Source organism: Embiotoca jacksoni, unplaced genomic scaffold (genome assembly GCF_022577435.1).
Source record: "Embiotoca jacksoni isolate LCO1_2020_lvr unplaced genomic scaffold, fEmbJac1.0.p SCAF_29, whole genome shotgun sequence".
NCBI classification, from domain to species: Eukaryota; Metazoa; Chordata; class Actinopteri; family Embiotocidae; genus Embiotoca; species Embiotoca jacksoni.
The window spans coordinates 10,001-20,000 of record NW_027185380.1 but is presented as its reverse complement, the minus strand read 5'-3'; the positions used below and the strand labels follow the sequence as shown (position 1 = coordinate 20,000).

Sequence of the window (10,000 nt, the reverse complement as noted above, 5' to 3'; positions counted from 1 at the left end):
CACACGACCATCTTTTCCAGGAAGCCTTCGATCCTCTGACCTTCCTCAGATACCAGCTATCAACTGGACACATGCAGTCTATGCTCTCACACACACACACACACACACTCTGTACATGCACTAATCTCTCAAAGCCTCTCAAACCAACAGTAAAAACCAGCAGGTTCAACATCTTTTGTTTACTCGCCGTTTATACAACCAACCTTCAGGTGCTTTTTAAACTCAGCTCTTTTTTACAGTTGCTCTTGCAGGTTTCTCACAAACACACACACACACACACACACACACACACACACACACACACACACACACCCACACACACACACACACACACACACACACAAACGTTCACACATTTGCTGGAAACACGGTGCCGACTTCCACGCTCGTCGCAACTCCTCTCTCGCTTACCAAAACATCAACACACACACACACACACACACACACTGTGTTCTCGCCGGCCGCCTGTTGCCATCAGGCTTTCCTCCCCCCCCTCCCCCCCCACGGCGCTGGCCGGGTGTGACATCATCACCCCGCGTCGCTTGGTGCTCCCAAACCTCCCCCCCATCCCCTCTCCCACCGAATCCCTTTCCAACAAACCCCCTCTTCTCCCCCCCCAGGTGCTGCATGTCAGTCAGTCAGTGTAATCTCCGATTCCATGTTAGATTAGGGAGTAATGATAATAATAATAATGGTAATAATAATTACAATAATAATCTGTTATCGTGTGTGTGTACTGTTCCAGGTTGGTGCTCAGTTCAGTTCAGTCTCAGCCTACAGAGGGGAGAGAGAGAGGCTAGAGAAAGCATATATTACAGTTAGTATAGTGACTTGTTCTATTGTACCCAAGAATGCCAGAAGAAAGGTGTTGAAAGCGACGAAGCTGCACGACGCTCTCAAACCCAGAGACGAGTTGAGATAACACCGGCTCTCGTGTGGAAACAGCTGCTTCTACTGGTATTGCTGAACACAGTGGTTTTCCAGTCTGGGGGTCGGGGGCCCTCTCACAGGGCCACGGGGGGAATGTGAGGGGTCGGAAATTCATTAATAACATAGAAATGAAAAAGGCAAAGTGCCCCCCCCCCCCCCGCCCCATCCGTCCCTCCCCTCCACACACACACACTTTAATCCAGACTGAGAAATCTCAACAACTACTAATTCACAATGAGATTTGTTCCCCACGTTCATCGTCCTAAAAGGGTAAATCTTAATATCGTCAGGGATCGTCATGATTTTTGAAATATCTCCACAGTTATTGGACGGCAGGCCGGTATCACGCCAAAGCATGTAATACACCTGTCAGGCCACTAGAGGATGCCGTGAAAGCACACGCGCGTCACGACCAGGGTTGACGACATGTGACGAAGGTCATTTGAAAAATATGAAAGTGATAAAATCCAAGTGGGGACATCGGTTGGAGGGATCAAACGCAGGACTTTCATCCAAAAGATCAGAGTTTGAGTCTGTAAGAAAACAATGTGAAATTGTGTTAAGGATTTTTTTTTTTCCCTGGCCACGTAGTTTTTGTGCCTAAACCAGCCCAAGTCTTTTTTTCCTAAACCTAACCACGTAGTTTTTTTTCCCCGAAACCTAGCCATGAGTTTTATTTCCTAAACCTAACCACGTAGTTTTTTTCCTAAACCTAACCACGTAGTTTTTTTCCTAAACCTAACCACGTAGTTTTATTTCCTAAACCTAACCACGTAGTTTTCTTCCTAAACCTAACCACGTAGTTTTGTTTCCTAAACCTAGCCAAGTGTTTTATTTCCTAAACCTAACCACGTAGTTTTATTTCCTAAACCTAACCACGTAGTTTTTTTCCTAAACCTAACCACGTAGTTTTGTTTCCTAAACCTAGCCAAGTGTTTTATTTCCTAAACCTAACCACGTAGTTTTTTTCCTAAACCTAACCACGTAGTTTTGTTTCCTAAACCTAACCACGTAGTTTTTTTCCTAAACCTAACCACGTAGTTTTTTTTCCCTAAACCTAACCAAGTAGTTTTATTTCCTAAACCTAACCACGTAGTTTTTTTTCCTAGCCATGTGTTTTATTTCCTAAACCTAACCACGTAGTTTTTTTTTCTCTAAACCTAACCACGTAGTTTTTTTTCCTAAACCTAGCCATGTGTTTTATTTCCTAAACCTAACCACGAAGTTTTTTTTTCTCTAAACCTAACCATGTAGTTTTTTTTTCTCTAAACCTAACCACGTAGTTTTTTTTTCCTAAACCTAGTCATGTGTTTTTTTTCCTAAACCTAACCACGTAGTTTTATTCCCTAAACCTAACCGCATAGTATTTTTTCCTAAACCTAACCACGTAGTTTTTTTTTTCTAAACCTGAACACGTGTTTTTTCTCTAAACCTAACCATGTAGTTTTTTTTTTCCCGAAACCTAGCCATGTGTTTTATTTCCTAAACCTAACCACGTAGTTTTATTCCCTAAACCTAACCGCATAGTATTTTTTCTGAAACCTAACCATGTAGTTTTTTTTTCCTAAACCCAAACACCTGTTTGTTTGGGGTTTTTTTATACCTTAAACGTAACCACGTGTTTTTTTCCTTAAAACTAACTACGTACTTTGTCACGACGTGACCAAACGCGATCCTGTGTGCTGTTGTGGACTCACGGGTGCATTACACAGTTTTTGCGTGATACCGGGTTCCAGAAGTAGTGGCCATGAATTTTCTGACAGATATTCATGTTCCTCGTGGGACGAAATGTAATTGTAACTAATACCAATGCAATCTGTCCAATATTTTTTATTTATGATTTAATACTTGTCAAACGTTCCAATCGGTCTCAGCTGTTGAGTATTTATCATCATATTTATCGGTTTTAACTAAAAAATAAATAAATAAATAGGAGGGGAGATTGCAAAAAAAATACTCTGGAAACCACTGGTTCAGCTCAAAGTAGGGTGTGTGTTTTTTTTTTTTTTTTTAAAGCTAATTTCTGCGTTGTTCCGGCGGTGTTGTTTCAACCAGTGTCCGTCTGAGGGTGCAGTGGGACAAACGCATGAGGAAAAAGAGTCGACATTTTTAACTGACGGGTGACGCGGTGATGAGGTTTCTGTTCGCCTATCGACAGCTTTTAGGCTGAGTGATGCGCTGTTTTAAAACACTGATTACACCTTTCAGACACAAACACAAACACAAACACACACACACAAAACACACTGTTGACAACACACACACACACACACAGAGACACGTACAAACACAACGCTGTGGCGCATGCAGACGCTCATCTCATGGACTTAATGAAAGATGAGCTTTTAGGAAAAGGAGGTCATGTTGGTGTTTCAAAAGGTGCTAAAATTTTATCTGAAAATAAGAAAAATATATTGTTAGGAGTATAAATCAAGTTTGTCTTTACAATGACTGTATTTAAGTTTGTCGTAGTAATGAAAAGGCACTATTATTATTTTACTCTTGTATGAATATGAACTAATTAAAAAGGCATTTTAACTTTGTACTTGAACAATGTAAGAAATGAACCGTGAATAAAAAAAAAAAAAAGGACTGTTTCTTGTGATTTTCGGCCTAAAAGCTCTGTGTTGTCTACGCGTTCGTCCGCCTGGGGTGTAACTTCTCCAAATTCAAGTCCAAATTCAGCTGCTGTTTTGGTTTCTTTCTTTATATGAATTTATTTCTTTTATTTTCCTCCTCAGTCGTCAGCGTGTGCGAAAGTGAAAACTCTCAAATGTGACAGTCGACTTTGGAGATATTGATGAGGATTATGCCAAAGTTATAATTAATTGGAAATGAAAATTGTTAACCCCCCCCCCCCCCCTAATGTCAATGTATGTCTGTGGGTTTTAAAGTTTAAAAAAAATGGTGTGGTTTTCCTTTTATTGACAAAACCATGAGTGTGTGTGTTGTTGTTTTTTTTTCTGTTTTGGGAGTTGTTTTTTTTTATTCATACAACCAATAGGAAAGTTTAGAGTTTTGAGGCTCCAGTTCTGACAAACCAGACTCTAAAACAACTTTGTGAGTTCTCCACACACACACACACACACACACACACACACACACACACACACACACACACACACACACACACACACACACACACCACATTTCATATAATTACCAGGGCGACACCTGCCGGATTTATAATGGTTTCATCATGTCAAGTTCCAAAGAAAGTGACTTATATTCCATCATAAATTGCTCTCAAAAGCCTCATCAGCTCTTTATTACTTATTGCTACCTGGAATAATGGTAATAATAGGTATATATAATAATAATAATAATAATAATAATAATAATAATAATAATAATAGTTCAGTCATTCTACACATAAAGATATCGGGAGCTGTGATGATTCTGCTGCTAATTGATATTCCTCTGCTGAATTCCCAGCTCAGCAGCAGACAGCCAGGCTGCCGAAGGAGGACGCCCCCTGTCGCCATGCTGAGGCCCTGCAGCCCCACGCTGATGCCTTCAAGTGCTTCATGTAAGCTCTTGTCACTGGAAGTGTGTCATTCAAGTGCTCGGGATCCGAAATGACACCAAACTAGACTCGAGAGGATTTTTTTTTTTTTTTTTAATTTTAATTTATTTATTTTATGTGTAGGGTTTCATTTTGTGGATCAAACAGTGCAGATGGAGCAGCGGAAACAAAACAAAAGTTCAGGTTAGGTTTCAAATGTGCGCTCAAACCCAACCAGACATTGCATTGTTGAGCTGAAAACTAAGATCATTTTAGTTAATGCATGACTGTATTGATCTCCTGGAGGAACAGGCTAAGAGGTAAGAGGGTTAATGACTAATTAGGTTTTCATGTTTGTTCCTTAACTCATCCCTCGTGGATTTATTCAGACATTAATCAGCAATTGTTCTAATATTAATATGTTAGCCCACAAGCGTCTAACAGCACAATGTTATGGCCTCATGCAAAATTGAGCAGCTTATTTGCCAGATAAAAGATAGAAATAAAAAAAAATTATTTAATGAGTAAATATGGTTCAGTTACGGTTAATATCATGAATAGGTAACATTTCTCCTGTAATCCACATGAAGTGTAAACTTTTAAGTAATGGGCTTCAGAAATACACTCGAAATGTAACAAATCTGTTGGAAAAGCATTCAGTTAAAACTCAACTTATATCAATAATGAAAAAGATATTTACTTTGGCTGGGATTCATATTTTACCATTTTTATTTACTTCTTATTCACTGTTGCCCCACTGATTATTCTTAATGATTCTTTACATTTACATTTGTATAATTAGTCGGGTTATCAGTTAACCAGGTACTAACTACCCAAATTTACGACAGCAATTGAATGCAGCACGCCTCCGGAGGCAGGAGACACGCCCCTGTCTTCTGCGTAAAGAAAAAAAAAAAAAAAAAAAAAAAAACCCGCCTTCTACGGTCACATCTGCTCTCCCATTGGTCAGTTTTCCCGTCGCTCTAAGTTCGAACGGCTGCTGATTGGCTTGCTGCCGAACCGTCGGCGAAGAGGCATCTGCGGCTCGAGCTTGTGCCAGCTGTCCTCGCGCACTCGGCTCGTGCGGGGGAACGGAGAGACGCTCCTGCCGGAGGACCTGGGACTCTGCTGAGAAAGGGTAAGGAGTCCCCAAAATATCAGGACAATCAACATGTCAGAGTGTCTTTTCTGCAATGTAGATGTTATTTCAATACAGAAAGACATTAGATTTATAACCAGGATTCTTTTTTTTTTATTATTATTTTTTTTTAAGAGTGTTAAAAATTTGCATTTGCTGTCGTTTAACGGCCGAGCTCTAACGTCCATCCATCTTCCGTTGGTGCAGTGTTTTAGTTTAATGTTGGAGATTTCTGTTGCTGAATTTAAAAAAAATAATTATTTGACCAGCGATGTCGTTTCTCCCTTTACGTTTGAATGGGTTTCATTAAACGGGAGACTTTTTTGTTTTCCAATGAAGACACACACACACACACACACACACACACAAAAGAATGAATTTCACATGAATCCGGTGAAAAGATTTTTATTTTTATTTTTTAAAGCATTTGGTTCCTTTCAGCAACGAGATATGGTGGTGAGATGTGTGTGTGTGTGTGTGTGTGTGTGTGCGTGTGTGCGTGCGCGCGTATATTTGGCGTGCCATCAGTGCAATAAGGCTTGTGTTGTGTTGGCTGTTATGTAAGTCCGTTTTTCGTTTATAGTTTATTTCTCCTTGTTTTGTGGCAAATACATCGAGTCACGGTGATGATGAAGAGGAGGGTCCGTAGTCGCATACAAACGAGCCCTCTGTGTATATATATATATGTATATATATATATATTTGTGTGTGTGTGCAGTCCGTGGTCGTATTCCGTCATGTGAACAGGTGATTTGAATCCCTCCTTTGTTGCATTGTGTGATGGAGGGTTCACGGATCAGGATGCTGAGGACCTTCACAGGTGTGAGGAGGTGGGGGCAGAGGGGGGTGGGGGGTCCATCAAGTGCAGCACGGCGACTTGAATATTAACATTAGGAAGAAAAAAAAGACAAAAAAAAAAGGATGCTAATTAGATGACGTAACTGTCGGCCTATGAGCCATCAAACATGCGTCTGTGAACTTGTTTTCGTGGATGAATCTTTCAGTCTGTTAAAACGACTGCAACTTATTACATCATGATGGAGTCGTCTGCTGGTGCAGCGGCAGTTTTGCAGTGTCGCCTCCCTGCAGGAAGTTTCTGGGTTCAAACCTCTTATTGCATGTGGAGTTTGCAGGATAGTTGCAGAGGGAGAACTGGGACTCTTCAATGATCGTCTGTTGAAGTGCTCATATGTCTCCTGTTGAGGTGGTGTTTCTTTTAATCGTGAGAATCGTTTACATTCATCTGTACACAAAAAAATACCACAAAAAAAAAAAGCAGAATGAAACGAACATAAATTTCCTATTTCCACTATGTTTTTTGTTGTTTTTTTACCATTTGAGTTTCGTCTGGTACTCTTTTAATGATGTCGTCTCAGCGCCAAATGAAAAAAAGAAGACACCAATTTGCACGGTGGTCGTGACAACAGGGCTGCATTTAACTTTACTGATGACGTATTAATATATGTCTGGGTGCCTCAGATTAGTAGCTGTTTGACCACCCAATGAACCCCTAAAACACCACAAAGAGCCCCCGGGGGCCCGTCAATGATCATTACAGCCCTCATCGCCATAGTGCTGAATATTTAATTACACTTTTTCCTCATCTACGCTGCCAGGAGCATCAGGGGAGGGTGTTATAAATTTATAGTTATAAAAAAATCTGTCTATGCAGCAAAGGGCTGTTTACTGTATGTGCAGACTGAACACGCTTCCTGCACGTGTGTGAATGAGGACACAGTATATCTGGGTCTGTGCTGGTTGCAGGGCATGTAAAGTGTGTCCTCGTGGACACATGACGGAAATCATAAAGGTTTTATTTATCCACTGAAGAACATAAATACGATCAATGATAAATATCATTCAAATTCTCCCATATTTGAAATATTTGACTTTAGGTGTCACGACCGAGCAGCAACCAAGTGGATCCGACTCGATCTGATTGGAAACCCGAGGACAAAATGCCCCGCCCACCGATAGTGGAAACCTGTCAATCAAGCGGACACGCCCCCCCCCCGCCCCCCAAAAAAACAGATGGACCTCCAGAAAACTAATAAGAAGAAGCGACTTTAGCTAACAGCACCAAAATAACTTGTTTTATTGACTTCATGAGAAAAGTTAAACGGGAGTCGATGGAGGCCTTTTTGGGAGCCGACCTCTAGTGGCACTCGGCGGTATTGCAGCTCAATGCACTTTCCTCATCGGACGCATTTTTTTTCTGACCTGGAAGCTACGAACGCTTTTACGTTCAGTCTGTGATCACGAGAGAAAAAGGTCAAGAAATCGGTCCGACTAAAGGTCAAAGGTCGGATTATTAACCAAATACTGGTAATAGTTCAAATGAAGGTCGATTAAACACGACACGCCACAGTCCCTTTCACAATAAAAGCATGAGAGTGCGTGTGGAGACGTGGAGAGCGATGCCCTTAATTTCCACTGGCCTAGTTAGTTGTGTTGTCTGTTTATCTGTGTGTGACTCACTCACGGCTCGTTCATCCATGAGCCCCCAGTAGCACCCACAACTCTTTAAACCTCACTCTGTGTGTGTGTGTGTGTGTGTGTGTGTGTGTGTGTGTGTGTGTGTGTGTGTGTGTGTGCGTGCGTGCGTGCGTGTGTGTGTGTGTGTGTGTGTGTGTGTGTGTGTTTAATGTCTATTTTTATCTCCAAACGTCTGTAAATATGTCTGATGCACGTTTGCTCTGGCTTTTTAAATAGCTCTGCTGTTCACACACACACACACACACACACACACACACACACACACACACACACACACACACACACACACACACACACACACACACACACACACACACATTACACACCGTCCCTCCCCGTTGGCGATTACTCTCCGGATCCAGCAGAAGTCAGCAGCTGTCTCCTCCTTTCTTCTAACTTACAACACACACACACACACACACACACACACACACACACACACACACACACACACACACACACGCTAATATTTCTGTGCCACACATGTAGTCAGCAAATGGCCCACAAACAGACATCTGGGGACGTCAGCGGCTGACATGTCAAATTGAAACTTGTTTCTGAACAGAGAGAGTCGGTCTGGAGGCTTTAATCTCTCGGCCCTCCTGTTTCCCACCGCGTCACATGTTTGGAGGATTTAGACAGTTTATATATATATATATATATATATATATATATATATATATATTGTGGAAAATTATTACTTCTAGATTTGTTTGAGTTTAATCCTTTTGAATATTTTTTGAAGAAAGCATTAACTGAAAACTTCGGATGTGTTTTTCAGTCAAGAGTCAGGAAGCCCATTTATTTCATTTCAGTATCAGAGTTCATGTTTTCTTTGCTTTTGAGAAGTTATTTGGTTTCTTTTAAGGAATGTTCCTTCAGCTTTTAGTACATTTTGAACCAACGACCAGTTTTATTCCTGAATGCTGTTTTTGTGATGTAGCTGTGTGTCTGCGTGACATTGAGAGTCAGAACCGACTCTTCCTGCTGCTCCTCATTCATTATTAATTAACACCCCTTTAAAAACTGCATGGAGAGAGGGCAAACATTAGGGTGTGTCTGTGTCTCTGTGTGTGTGTGTGTGTGTGTGTGTGTGTGTGTGTGTGTGTGTGTGTGTGTGTGTGTGTGTGTGTGTGTGTGTGTGTGTGTGTGTGTGTGTGTGCGAAGCAGCAGCTGGTCCCAGGGTGTGTGAGAAATGCTGCCTGGTGTGTGACCGTGTGTCTGCGACCGTGTCTGTCTGTTATACCAGTCATGACACAGCAGAAAGCAAACACACACACACACACACACACACACACACACACACACACACACACACACACACACACACACACACATTGCAGACATGCACAGAAGAAGTTTGTGAGATTTCCCATCGATTTGCAGAAAGACAGAATTTAATGGATATTTGGGCGTAAAAATAAAAATAAATCACTGATTTAACAGACTGAACAGAGTCACCCACAGGGAACTATATTATCTATCTATATCTACAGTATATTATCTATCTATATCTATAAATCTATATTATCTATCTATATATCTATAAATCTATATTATCTTATCTATATAATCTATCTATATATCTATAAATCTATATTATCTATCTATATCTATATATCTATATTATCTTATCTATATCTAAATATCTATATTCTCTATCTTTATCTATATTATCTATATATCTATATTATCTATATCTATAAATCTAACAGACAAAACTGCCTGCAGGCTGAACGTCAGCTTTCCGTCTCCTCCAAATCTCCTCGTGATCACTCATTTGGTCGGCGTCGTCCATCCCACGGAGAGAAACGATCCCGCCGGCCGCGCTGCCGGGATGACGATGACGAAGCCAATTAGTAGATTAACTGGCAACTAATTCGCCAATCAATTAATCATCATTCTTTCGAGCAATAACATCACATATCTGT

General features: G+C 40.9%; 1 protein-coding gene and 1 long non-coding RNA gene across 2 annotated transcripts in view; both read left to right on the top strand.

The window, feature by feature from the left end:
• The window catches only part of LOC138205693 (DNA (cytosine-5)-methyltransferase 3A-like), a 52,833-nt gene extending 48,996 nt beyond the window's left edge, over positions 1-3,837 (top strand). Inside the window, 1 exon segment of the mRNA XM_069161852.1 lies at positions 1-3,837. This exon segment is cut by the window's left edge and continues 2,676 nt beyond it. The gene's annotated coding sequence lies outside the window, so the exon portion shown is untranslated.
• A 1,629-nt stretch (positions 3,838-5,466) lies between these two features.
• The window catches only part of LOC138205627 (uncharacterized), a 10,890-nt gene continuing 6,356 nt past the window's right edge, over positions 5,467-10,000 (top strand). Inside the window, exon 1 of the long non-coding RNA XR_011178890.1 lies at positions 5,467-5,573. This is a non-coding gene — a long non-coding RNA (uncharacterized lncRNA). The remainder of the gene's footprint in view (positions 5,574-10,000) is intronic.